At 49.7% G+C, this 12,298-nt stretch overlaps 1 non-coding gene across 1 annotated transcript; it reads right to left on the bottom strand.

The window, feature by feature from the left end:
• Positions 1-11,837: 11,837 nt before the first annotated feature.
• Positions 11,838-11,924, bottom strand: LOC133259996 (small nucleolar RNA SNORD35). The gene has a single exon (XR_009740654.1). It is a non-coding gene; the product is annotated as a small nucleolar RNA SNORD35 (small nucleolar RNA).
• Positions 11,925-12,298: the final 374 nt, after the last annotated feature.

A 12,298-nucleotide genomic window follows, 5' to 3' on the forward strand; every position in this document is an offset into this window, starting at 1 on the left:
GTGAGTGCAGCCCCGAGGCAGTGGGGTGGGGGGGAGCCAGACACAGCCGACTCTGGAAATGAGATTTGCGTTGTTATCTGTGCTCGCTCAGGCCGAGGGCCTTGGGCATTAGCTAACCTGACTGAGGAGTTAAGAAGCAGGGAGGGGCCCAGAAGCAGAGGGGTGGTGGGAGCTGAAACACAGGCTGGAGTGGAGGGAGCACCTGCTGGAGTGTGTGTGTGGGTCCCTTGGGGGGTTTGTATTTGTGCCTTTTGGTTTTCCCAAAGTGTGTGTGTGTTTCCCTGGTTTATGTGGACGTCTTTTAAAGGGATGCTGGGTGAGCACTTGGCTTCTTGCTCATGTGTTGAGATTTCTCGTGTGTGTGTGTGTGTGTGTGTGTACACAACCACACATTCCTGGCAGTTCGGTGTGTACACGCTCTATCATACCCCACCCCCTCAGCAGCCTGCAGGTCCAAACACAGGTTAAGGAATAGAGCGGGGGTGAGGGGGCAGGGCACCCAGAGGGTGGTCCTGGGAGAGCTGGGCCCTGGAGGTGGCCCTGGCCTGGCAGGGAACAAAGGGCCAATCAGTGGAGAGGCCACGAGAGCGCTGGCTGATTGAGGAAGAGGAATTAGCCAGGAGCCTCTTGGGGCCCTGTGGGGGGCGGTGGGGGGTGCCTGGTATCCTGATTAGGGAGCAAGCACAGCTGGGTTCACCTGAGCTGCAGGCAGCCGGGCAGCCTGGGGCAGGGGAGTCTGGGCATGGGCCAGGGATGAGCCACAGCAGGGCCTGGACCGATGACCAGGGATGGCAGGGATGGGCTATAAACAACAGATGTCACCATGACCCTAGCAGCTCCCCGATACCCAGGGATCTCAGGGTGCCTGGTGATGGAAGCGGCATCTGCCACTCAGTCCCCACAATGCAGGTTCATCCATCATTCAGGCTCCTGCATGAGGACATAGAGGCTGATGTTGCTGTTCAGTCCCTCAGTCATGTCCGACTCTCTGCGACCCCAGGGACTCAGGCTTCCCCTGTCCATCACCATCTCCCAGAGCCTGCTCAAATGCATGTCCATTGAGTTGGTGATGCCATCCAACCATCTCATCCTCTGTCATCCCTGTCTCCTCCTGCCCTCAATCTTTCCCAGCATCAGGGTCTTTTCTAATGAGTCGGCTCTTCACATCAGTGAGGGAATGCATAGCTCCTAATCCAGGTTGACTCGACCTCGGAGTCCTCTTTTTACTTTTATGCCACCATCCACGACGGGTCCCAGCCCTCCGCTACGTCACCAGTGGGGAGAAGTTATAGGAGTACAGATTGCAGGGACAGGAAAAGAGGGATTTACCAATCAACCTGACCAGCAAGGGCTTCCCTTGTGGCTCAGCTGGTAAAGAACCTACCTGCAATGTGGGAGAGCTGGGTTCTATCCCTGGGTTGGGAAGATCCCCTGGAGAAGGGAAAGACTACTCACTCCAGTATTCTTGCCTGGAGAATTCCATGGACTAACTCCATGGGGTCACTGAGAGTTGGACATGACTGAGTGACTATCACTTTCTTGATCATCAAAGCAGACTGACTTGGTAGGTGATGAGACACTCATCACTGGAGGTATGCAAGGAGTGGCCCACTGATGAAGGGCTTCCTTGAGGGATAGGAGGTTGGGTTCCATTTTCTTCCGTCACTGTAATATGGTCTTGAATCACAGCCCCTGGGTTGGAATCCTCACTGTGTGACCTTGGGCAACTGGCTAGCCCTCTCTGTTTCAGTTTTCTCATCTGTGAAATAGAGGAGTTTGAGGATTGAATTCAGAGGATAGAATTTTTCCAGTAGTCATGTATGGATGTGAGAGTTGGACTACAAAGAAAGCTAAGTGCCGAAGAATTGATGCTTTCGAACTGTGGTGTTGGAGAAGACTCTTGAGAGTCCCTTGGACTGCAAGGAGATCCAACCAGTCCATGCTAAAGGAGATCAGTCCTGAATATTCATTGGAAGGACTGATGCTGAAGCTCCAATACTTTGGCCACCTGATGCAAAGAACTGAATCCTTGGAAAAGATCCTGATGCTGGGAAAGATTGAAGGCAGGAGGAGAAGGGGTGAAGAGGATGAAATGGCTGGATGGCATCACCGACTCAATGGACATGAGTTTGAGCAAGCTTTGGGAGTTGGTGATGGACACGGAAGCCCGGCGTGCTGCAGTCCATGGGGTCGCAGAGAGTCGGACACAACTAAGCGACTGAACTGAACTGAAAGCACTCAACATTCTAACACTGTGTGTTAGGTGGGGTCAGAGAGAGCTGGGGGAAGAGAAGGGACTTGGGATGAACAGAAAGTAAAGTGGAAGGAAACGCAGGTGTTGGTTCTGAGGCTTGAGGGGTTAGGCGGGTACTCAGGTCCCCTGAAAAATCCCCAGGCTGCTCTGCTTCAGTCTAGACCTCACCTCCCCTTTCAGGCTATTACTCCTCCTTCCCTCCCTGCATTCCCTGCCCAGTTTTTCCTCCTCTATTTCATTCTTTATCCGCATTAAATTGACCATGTCACCCTCTCATCCATAGGCTTGGATGATTCCCCTTTGCCCATGGAAGTGATTCTCCAAGTGCGCCAGGAGAACCCAGGGAGTTGGGGGATAACCTTAGGTTATCTGGAGTCCCTTACACGACCCTTACAGGATCTGGGGTCCCTTAGGAAATTTCCAGTTCTCTACTAATTCCAAGGAGGACATCTCCATTTAATGGTATTTTGTCCTCTACTTCTTTATCAAAAGGAGGTGAGGCTCAGATTCAGAGCTATCAGCAAGAACTTAATATCACTGATGAGTTCCAGCCATTTCCTTCTTCTCAAAGCACCAATCCTCTTGGCCCCCCAGCTACACGCTTTCTTCTTTGTATCCTCTTCCCTGGCTGCTCCTCCCCAGTCTCTGGGATTGTCCTCTGGGTCTGACCCTCTAAAGCTGGTGTGCCATCGGGCCCCCTCTTGTCTGGACTCTGTCCAGTCCCATGGATTTCAGCACTACCAGTGAGTCCCCAGCACATCTCTCCAGACTCATAGAGGAATGTCCAGCTGCCTTCGTGACATCACCACTTGATGTCCATCTCAACCTGAAAGTCCAAAATGGAGCTTGAGTTACCCCACACCTCTGCCTTCCTTCCCTCTTGCTCACCCTGTTGCAGGAGATGCTTAACCACATAGGGGTTTCCTTGGTTCCTCTCTCTCACCCGCCCCATCCAATCCATCAGCTGTACACAATCACTTTACCCGCAAAACATATCCTGCAGCTACAGACACTTCCCTCTAGTCACTTCGTGCTCTGGCCCAAGCCATCCTCACCCCTCACCTGCATGTTACAGTCCCCTCTGCCCTGGTCCTGTTGCTCCCACCCTGCACCCCTCAGTCCACCACGCAGCAGCTGGAAAGGCTTTTAAAAATGGTGATCAGATAATCTCCCTCCGCTGCTTAAAAGTTTCAAAGGGGATTCCCTTGTGCTTACAAAAATTCAAGCCCTTTGCGCTGGTTTACAAGGACCCACTTTGGCCTGTTTCTCCCTCTTCATCCCCACGTGACTCACCCCCTTGTCCACTCTGTTCTGGCCCCAGGAAGCTCAGTACCACCTTATTCTGTCTGGGACACTCTCACGCTTGATCTTTGCATGGTCAGTATCTTCTCTTCCTTTTGCTGTCTGCATGAGGGTCACCTCCACAGAGAGGACTTCCCTGGCCATCCAATAACCAAGTCACTTCCAGACATGACCAAATCGGCCTCTTCAGGCACAGCAGAGCATAACACTTGTACTTGTTTCCTTTCTTTGCTTTTTTTCTTTTCCCCATATAGCTATAAATGTCTTCCCTGGTGGTGCAGTGGTAAAGAATCCACCTGGCAATGCAGGAGACGCAAGAGACGTGGGTTCAATCTCTAGGTCAGGAAGATCCCCTGGAGAAGGAAATGGCAACCCACTTCAGTATTCTTGCCTGGGGAATCTCATGGACAGAGGAGCTTGGTGGGCTACAGCCCATGGGGTTGGAAAGAGTTGGACACGACTGAGCACTCATGCATGCATGCACGCAAGTGTATAATTATGAACCAAGAACTTGAGTTAGTAAAATGTCCAGGAGGATCATTGGTGCGAACCTGTCTGGTTCACTGCTGTATCCCCAAAGCCAAGAATGGTGCCTGTGTCATTGGAGACAATTATTAAGTATTTGTTTCTTGAATTAATAATAATACATATATATATTACAATCACCTTCGATTTATGATGGCTATCACTGTGTTTTTCCACTGTAGATAGAGATTTAAATTTTCCTTTTAAGAATAAAGAGAGAAAAAAAAGAATAAAGCAAAAGGAGATCTTATAAGAGAATTGTATCCAGAATATTAAAAAACTCTTACAACTCAACAATAAAAAGACAGCACGGTTAAAAATGGGCAAAGGATTTGAATAGACATTTCTCCAAAGCTGAAATGCAACTGGCCCATCAGCACATGAAAACATGCTCAGCATCACCAGTTACTGTGTGTGTTAGTTGCTCATGCGTGTCCGACTCTTAACGATCCCATGGACTGTAGTCCACCAGGCTCCTCTGACAACGGAATTCTCCAGGCAAGAATATTGCAGCGGGTTACTATTCCCTTTTCCAGGGGATCTTCCTAACCCAGGGATTGAACCCGAGTCGCCTACATCACAGGCAGATTCCTTACTGTCCGGAGTTACCAGGGACGCCCCATTAGTCACTATGGAAATGCAAATCAAACCACAATCAGATGCCATTTTAAACCCATTGGAATTTAGCTACTAGGCTGATTAAAAATGAAAAAAGACAGACAATAGTGTTAGCAAATGTGGAGAAGTTGGAATGCTCAAGTGTTGCTGGGGGTATTGTGAAATGGCACAGCCATTTTGGAAACACTTTGGCAGTTCTTTTTCCTCAAAAGGTAAACATGGAGTCATCATATAATCCAGCAATCCCACTCCTAGGTGTATACCTAGGAGAACTGAAAACATACTCCACACAAAAACTTCTGTGTGAGTTGATAGCGACATTATTCAAAATAGCCCCCAAGTAGAAACAACTCAGATGTCCATCAACTGATGAATATGGTATAGCTATCCAATGGAATAGTATTCAGCAATAAAAAGGAATGGAGTGCTGCGATATGCTTCAACACATCTGAGTGGACCCTAACACCAGGTTTCTAACGGAAAAAAGCCAGTCACAGAAGGCCACATCACATACTGTTTGATTCTATTCATCTGAAGGCAATGGCAACCCACTCCAGTACTCTTGCCTGGAAAATCTCACAGATGGAGGAGCCTGGTAGGCTGCAGTCCATGGGGTCTCAAAGAGTCGGACACGACTGAGCGACTTCACTTTCACTTTTCATTTTCATGCACTGGAGAAGGAAATGGCAACCCACTCCAGTGTTCTTGCCTGGAGAATCCCAGGGACGGGGGAGCCTGGTGGGCTGCCGTCTATAGGGTCGCACAGGGTCGGACATGACTGAAGCGACTTAGCAGCAGCAGCAGCAGCATTCATCTGAAGTGTCCAGAATAGGCAAATCCATAGAAACAGAAAATAGATTAGTGGTTCCCAGGACGTCTGGGATGGTGGTGGGGGGAGAGGGAGGGAAAATTGGAAATGACTGATAATAGTTGATGAAAATGTTCTGAAATTAGATAGTAATGATGATTGTGCAATTATGAATATGCTAAAAAACATGAATTGTACACATTAAAATGGTGGATTTTATATTATGTGAGTTACATCTCAATAAAGCCATTATTGAAAAATAAAGTTGAAAAATGATCACTGAAAGAAAAAAGCCAAGAAAGGCATGAGTCTCCGGCACAGTCATGGAAGAGGAATGTGAGCGATTTGAAGCTACCTTATGGGGACTTCCCTGGTGGTACAGCGGTTAGGACTCTTCACTTCTACTGCTGAGGCACAGGTTTGATTCCTGGTCGTGGAACTAAGATTCCACATGATGCATAGTGCAGCCAGAAAAAAAAAAAAAGATGTTGGCTTATAGACTTACAAGGATAAAGTCCAGACATCACAGTTTAACATTCAAAGCTTAACTCCAGTTTTGTATGCTGCTCTTCTCTTTAATCTGGTCACATTGGGCTGCTCCCTGTCTCTGAAACAGGAATCTTTAGCACTGCCTTGTCCTTTTAAATCCTTGCCCCTGACTGGGGTGCTCACTCTCATTTTCTCTATCTGGTTTAATTTGGTCTGGTCAATATCTGCTGAGGCTTCTCAGGTGGCATTGGTGGTAAAAAACCCGCCTACCGATGCAGGAGACTGGAGTTCGATCCCTGAGTTGGGAAGATTCCCCCAGAGGCGGGCATAGCAACCCGATCCAGTATTCTTGCCTGGAGAATCCCATGGACAGAGGAGCCTGGTGGGCTGCAGTCCACAGAGTCGCAAAGGGTCGGATGTGACTGAAGCGATTTAGCACGCATGCACACACGCGGTATATGCCAGGCTCTGTGCCAGGTGCTAGTGACACAGTGCAGAGAAGTGAGACGGACACGGTCTGGGCCCTGGGCTGGCTCCCAGGCAGGACAAGGGAGATGAAAGAGTACCCGGCAACAATCAAACTGGAAGGAGAATCTGGGATGCTGGGAGCACTGAGGCTGCAGAGACGCAGAGGAAGAAACTGACAGAGCCTGAGGGATCCGGAAGGGACAGAAGAGGGGCTGTTTCACCTGCGGAGTTTAGTCAGGCAAGGAACAGAGGGAAGCATATGACAGGCTGAGGGAATGGAGTAGGCTAAAACCTCAGACAGAGCACAGCAGGTTGGAGGAGGCATCAGAAGGCAGACTGACTGGAATGTAGCCTGGGAGGTGCGGAGTGGCAAGAAACGGTCTTAGAGGGAGAGTGATCAGGCGATCGGCGCTCTGGGTCTTTGTTGGTCATGCCAAACATGCTGGATTTTTAATTCCAGAGCTCAGTTCAATTCCACAGAATATTATGCTTATTTTTCTTCAAATCACTGATCACCCCTGGCATTATACATCCATCTGTTTATTGCCTGCCCCCCTACTAGAAAGGACGTGAACTTTGTGTTGTTGACTGCTGTGTACTCAACAGCCAGAACGGCTCATGTAGGCACTCCATAAATACTTATCAAATGCATGGATTTACATGCCTGTCTCCTTTGCTTCACAGTTATTTAAGGTCAGGGAATGGCTGGATTCATCATTATGTCCCCAGGACCCAGCACAGAGCTTGGCACACACATGGTGCTTAATAAATATCCAGAGAATAAGTGAATGAATAATTGTCTCCTTCAATAGGCTACAAATTCCTAAAGGGCAGAGACTGCTTGATATATGTCGTCAGTGGCCCACACATTGTCTGGCAGACAGCAGACACTCAGTAAAGATTTGTTGCACTAGTCGAGAGTCCCCTCTGGATGGGGCCCCTGGCACGCTTGCGTTGGGAGCTAAACCTTGACACCTTCAAGGGTATTAGCTCCCAGGTAGTCAGGAAGAGGAGATCCCCAGTTGTCAAAGAGTCTCCGGACCTGGGGCCACAGGTCTTGCCGACAGGATTAGCCTAGATGTGCCAGGTAGCCAGGGAGACTGGGAGCATCAAGGAGGGTTTCCTGGGGGTCAGAGACCACACCACTGCCCATCAGGCCTCAGCCCCGCCCCTCTCTGGTGATTGGCAGGTGGCTCCACCAATGAGATGTGAGTGCAGCTGTGGGTGGAGGTGGTGGGATGGGACAGATGGTGGGTGGCAAGGAAACCCCCATGTTCTCCTCCATCTGTTACATTTAATTGACTTCCCGCAGAAAGAAAAAAAAAAAGATAAACCAGTTGCAAGGATGAAATTGCTAATTAAAAGGCCCTCTGATTAGATAGACAAATATTTACCAATTACGCCTGACCCTGTCTCTCTCTCTTATGTCTGCAAACTCCCCCTTCAGCATCATGGCTGCATGACACCCAGCTGGTGGCTCTTCCACCAATGCCTCTCCTGGGGCTCAGACTGGCTCCGGGTGAAGCCGGGTAGGAGAGAGGCAAATACAGCAAATAGTCATTCAACAAACACCATGCCCAGGTCCAGGCTCAATGCTGGGCCCCAGAGAGCCGCATCAGGATTGCCAAGCTCAGTGCTCTGGGTTGTGTGCTGCACGAAGTTTCAGCCCAGGGAGAGTGGGGCTCCACTTGTCAGCCTGAGACTTCTGGTGGCAGAAGAAGATTTTTTCTTTTTTTTTTTTTTTGCACAATGGGCCATTAGCTTGCCAACCCATGTTCAGAGGATCATGGCTGTATTTTTTTAAATCCACACAGAATGGGCTAGTGACAGCTGAATAGAGATGACTATGATTCAGTTCCTGAGCCATGGGCTCTTGGGAGTGTGGGGGAGAAAAATCTACCTGTGATGAATAAACTGTCATTTAACATTTACTGAGCTCCTGACGTTGTGCCAAGTGCTGGGCTTCCCAGGTGGCACTCGTGGTGAAGAACGCGGCTGCCAGTGCAGGAGACATAAGAAACGGGGGTTGATCCCCGGGTGGGAAGATCCCCTGGAGGAGGGCATGGCACCCCACTCCAGTATTCTTGCCTGGAGAATCCCATGGACAGAGGAGCCTGGTAGGCTGCAGTCCATGGGGTTGCACAGAGTCAGACACGACTAAAGCGACTTCGCATGCATGTGCTAAATGCTGGGGGAGAGAGAGATGAGTAACACATATTTCCTGCCCTCCAGGAGTCCTGTCCACTTGGAAGAGATGGGCACCCATACCTGGGTCTGCCCTTCCTGTCTTCTTTTCCTTCCTGCATTCCAAATAATCTTCAGAAATACCTGCGAGATAAGAGTCATCGCTCTGGACTCATGGGGCCTGCACTCGAATTTTGGCTCTCCTCTGTTCTGGCTGCGTGACCTTGGGCAGCTTACCTCACCTCTCTGTGCCTCAGGTTTCCTAAGTTGGAAATAACAACGGTAGCAGCATCGTGGAGTTATTACAGATGAAATGAGTAAATGCATGTAACTCATGCCTGACACATAGTAAGTGCTCAATAAAAGGCAGCTATTGTTATTTTTTGGGTCTATTATGTGTCCCTTGGGAACACAGAGCTGCACCAGTGTGGTTTCCTCTCCTTTAGAACTCACAGTGTGGCGCACACACAGAGAAACCCAGTAACATACCCAAGCTCACATACACTCAGGCTGTGCTGAAGAAGTTGTGGTGACAGGGTGCAGTTTTATTTTTTGTTTTCTAGTTTTGACTGTACTGGGTCTTCACTGTGATGTGCAGGCTTATTTGTCCCATGGCATGTGGGATCTAGCTCCCTGACTGGGGATCAAACGTGCGTCCCTTAACCACTGGACCACCAGGGAAGTCCCAGGGTGTGGCTCTAGAATGAATGAGTTTTAGCTTAGAAGTCAGATGAGTTGAGGTTGTCTTACACCCAGACTGGGGAAAATGGAACGATTGCCTGGTGAGGTCATGAGCTCTCCATCCCTGGAGGTATGCCAAAGAGTGAGGTTGCCACAGAAAGGATCCCAGCTGTGTGGGAGAAAAGCAGGTCAATTCCATCAGGCAGACACTGGTTTGGGGCGTGACAGCCCCCTCCTAGGACAGTGGGATAAGTTTTCCAGGACCAGAGAATTCCCTAGCAACCTGGTGGTTAGGACGCAGTGCTTTCACTGCCAGGACTGGATTTGATTTCTGCTTGGGAAACTAAGACCCTGCAAGCTGTGCGGTACAGCCAAATTAAAAAGAAGAAGAAGAAGAAAAAATGGATGCTAAAGTTCTCCAGGAACAGCTGGGTAGGCGTGGAAGCCTGACATTGGGCGATGCACTGGGAGCCCATTCTACCAGCAAAGGGACAGCCAAGCCTCCCGCCATGCATGTTCATTTCCTGGGGTGAGGCCCTGAATGGCAGGAGTGTTACAGACAGAGACAGGAAGGTGTCAGACTTCAGCCCCTAAGGTGGCCCCAATTGGGGTGGGAGAGAGCTGGGATGATTCAGTCCTGAAGGGGTGACTTGGGAACCCCTCTGCTGTGTGACCACTGTCTACTTACTCCTCATCTCAGTTTCCCCACCTGTAAAATGGGAAGAGAGTGGACCAGATAAATGTCAGTGTTCAGCCCTTGTTTCCCTTCTCCCATTTCCAAATCACTGACAACACATATTAAGTACTCACCACATGCCCAAATCCGTCAGTCCTAAAGGAAATCAATCCCAAATATCCATTAGAAGGACTGATGCTGAAGCTGAAGCTCCAATAGTTTGGCCACCTGATGCAAAGAGCTGATTCATTAGAAAAGACCCTGATGCTGGGAAAGTTTGAAGGCAAGAGGAGAGGGGACGACAGAGGATGAGATGGTTGGATGGTATCACCTACCCAATGGACATGAGATTGAGCAAACTCCAGGAGATGATAAAGGACAAGGAAGCCTGGTGTGCTGCAATCCATGGGGTCGCAAAGAGTCGAACACGACTGAGCGACTGAACAATAAGAACATGCCATGCACTGGATAAGAACAACTAAGCCTGTTGCATGTAGCATCTTGTTTATTAAAGTTTTATTTTATTTTTTGGCTGTGCTAGGTCTTCATTGTGTCGCGTGGGCTCTTTGTTGCAGCGCACGGGCTTCCTCGAGTTGCGCACAGGCTCAGCAGTTGCAGCATGGGAGCTTCTCTAGTTGTCCTGCAGGATGTGGGATGTTAATTCCCTAACTGGCAATCAAACCCACACCCTCTGCACTGAAAGACGAATTCTTAACCACTGGACCACCAGGGTTCACCCTTAGCATATCATTTAAATTTCACCTCAACCCAGAAGGTAGGTACTCTTACCGCCATGCCCGCTTTACAGATACAGAAGCTGAGAAGTAAAGGAAGCTAAGTTCAGCTAGCACAGAGGTAACAGAGCCAGGTCTCAAATTCAGGCCTGGCTGACACTGAGACGGGGGATGCCAGTACCTCTGTCCTCCTGCCTGCCAGTCCTGCTAGGCTCCCCCACACAGCCCCTGCCCTGCGCTCCGTCCTAGGAGCACGCGTCCCCCCACCGTCCCCTTCCTGGGCTCATACCATGAAAGCCCCATGCAGAGCCTTCGACTCTAGAGGGATATATATTATCTAAATTTGATAAGACAACTTAATTTCACTCCGTGTCTGTTACCGGCGATAAAACCAGGAGACTTTTATGACCCAGCGTCCTCAGCAAGATTGTCAGGAACTTATTATACAAGGTCTAACTGGATTTCTCCCTGCAGATGGCTGGGAGCCACGGGCTGGAACGCAGTTTGGCATCACATTTGGGGGAATAAATGCAAAATGCCTGTTCCAGAGGCTTAGATAAGGCAGCAGGCCTCTGAGCTCCCCAAGAATCGGATCTGCCTTTCCCAGGCCCTGAAGGGTGATTCGGGTAGGATTTACTTAAACGCTGTTGGCGGAGGACAAGATGATGGGTTTTCTCTCCCCCTCACCCCTTGATCCTTCTCACCCAGGGAAGGAATGTGGAGGTGCCTGAGACTTGGGGTTCAGAAAAGAGGTTTCTGGAGAGTGAGAAGTTCAGGGCAAAGATGGGGTATGGAAGGAGGGGCATGAGTGGGTGATGGAGGATGAGACAGGAGATGTGAGGACTGTGTGCAGTAACAGAGGGTAAAGGAAGAGCCAAAGGAAGGGAACTAGGTGCGTCTTCACTTGCTGTCTTCACTTGCTGCCCGGGGATGCCCCCAAGACTTCTTCCTTACTGCCCTGAGACGCCTGTCTCCTTCCCCAGCCAAACCCCAGGGCTGGTGTGGACCCTCACACACAGGGCTCCTAAAACAGACGATGTCCCTCAGATGCGGGGTAAACATATTTGGGCTCACAGATGCCACAATATATTCTTTTCTTTCCTGGCATCAACTGAGCTGTTTGCATGATCGGCACTGCCCAGAGTGGCATCCACAGACCATTGTGAGAAAAAGCCATCATCTACCGATACCCCAATATTTTTTAAGGTTCGCCGTCAGCAAACACCACATTCGAAGCTCACCTCAAAATCTGATAGCTGCTAGGCTTGGGCTGACAGACAGACCTAGGATTCAGCTCAGTCTTAACACCCAGGGCAGATCTATAGCCTCCTAAACCAAGATCAGGCCCAAGCTGAGATTTAGACTCTCCATACTGACATCCCTCCAGATTCAGACATCGTCTGGAACTAGACTCTAACCCTTAGCTTGAGCATCCCCAGCCTTGGGCTGCCCCCAGAATCCGAAGGGTTGCCCTCAGATTCAGGCATCCTCCCCCAAAGAAGCTCGGACCAAGCCTGAGGTCACTGCAGGCTCGGGCTCTCCCAGGACCCATCAGGGGC

The sequence above is a fragment of the Bos javanicus genome, chromosome 13 (assembly GCF_032452875.1).
Source record: "Bos javanicus breed banteng chromosome 13, ARS-OSU_banteng_1.0, whole genome shotgun sequence".
Taxonomy (NCBI): Eukaryota; Metazoa; Chordata; class Mammalia; order Artiodactyla; family Bovidae; genus Bos; species Bos javanicus.